The sequence below is a fragment of the Carlito syrichta genome, unplaced genomic scaffold (genome assembly GCF_000164805.1).
Source record: "Carlito syrichta isolate Samal-C Ts95f unplaced genomic scaffold, Tarsius_syrichta-2.0.1 Scaffold288260, whole genome shotgun sequence".
NCBI lineage: Eukaryota > Metazoa > Chordata > Mammalia > Primates > Tarsiidae > Carlito > Carlito syrichta.
The window spans coordinates 9,849-10,656 of NW_007232356.1; the positions used below are offsets into that span (position 1 = coordinate 9,849).

General features: G+C 50.7%; 1 protein-coding gene across 1 annotated transcript in view; it reads right to left on the reverse strand.

Moving 5' to 3' along the window:
- PTDSS2 (phosphatidylserine synthase 2) overlaps positions 1 to 808 on the reverse strand; it is a gene marked incomplete at its 3' end in the record, with an annotated part of 21,138 nt that overhangs the window by 5,879 nt on the left and 14,451 nt on the right. The gene's annotated exons all lie outside the window — the stretch shown is intronic.

Sequence of the window (808 nt, forward strand, 5' to 3'; positions counted from 1 at the left end):
CAGTCTTGCCTTTTTTTTTTTTTTAAGTCAGTGTCTTATTGTCACCCAGGTTGGAGTGCAGTGGCACACTCACAGCCACTGCAGCCTTGACCTGCTGGGCTCAGGAGATCCTTCCACCTCAGCCTTCCAAGTAAGCTGGAACTACAGGCATACACCACCATGCCTGGCGAATTTTTTAGGGAGGGATTTACTGTAGAGACGAGGCCTCACCTAGTTGCAGGCTGGTCTCGAACCCCTGGGCTCAGACAATCCATTCGCCTCAGCCTCCCAAAGTGCTGGGATTACAGGCATGAGCCACTGAGCCTGGCCAGAGTTACTTTTAACTACTTTATAAAGTTGAGAGCATTCTAAGTACGATGATTTATTTTTTAAAAAATTTTTTTTGAGTTGCAGTCTCACTCTGTCACCCAGGCTGGAGTTCAGTGGCACGCTCCCAGCCACCATCACCTTGACCGGCTGGGCTTAGGTGATCCTTCTGCCTCAGCTTTCCAAGTAGCTGGAACTACAGGCACGTACCAGCCACCATGCGTGGCTAATTTTTTTTTTTTTTTTTTACTTATTGTAGAAATGAGGCCTCGCCTAGTTGCCCAGGCTGGTATCAAACCCCTGGGCTCAGGCAATCCTCTGGTCTCTGCCTCCCAAAGTGCTGGGATGACAGGCATGAGCCACTACACCTGGCTCACCTTAACCATTTTTTTTTTTTTGAGTTAGAGTCTCACTCTGTCGCCCAGACTGGAATGCAGTGGCCACTCCCGGCCACCGCAGCCTCGACCTGCTGGGCTCCGGCGATCCTTCCGCCTCAGCCTGA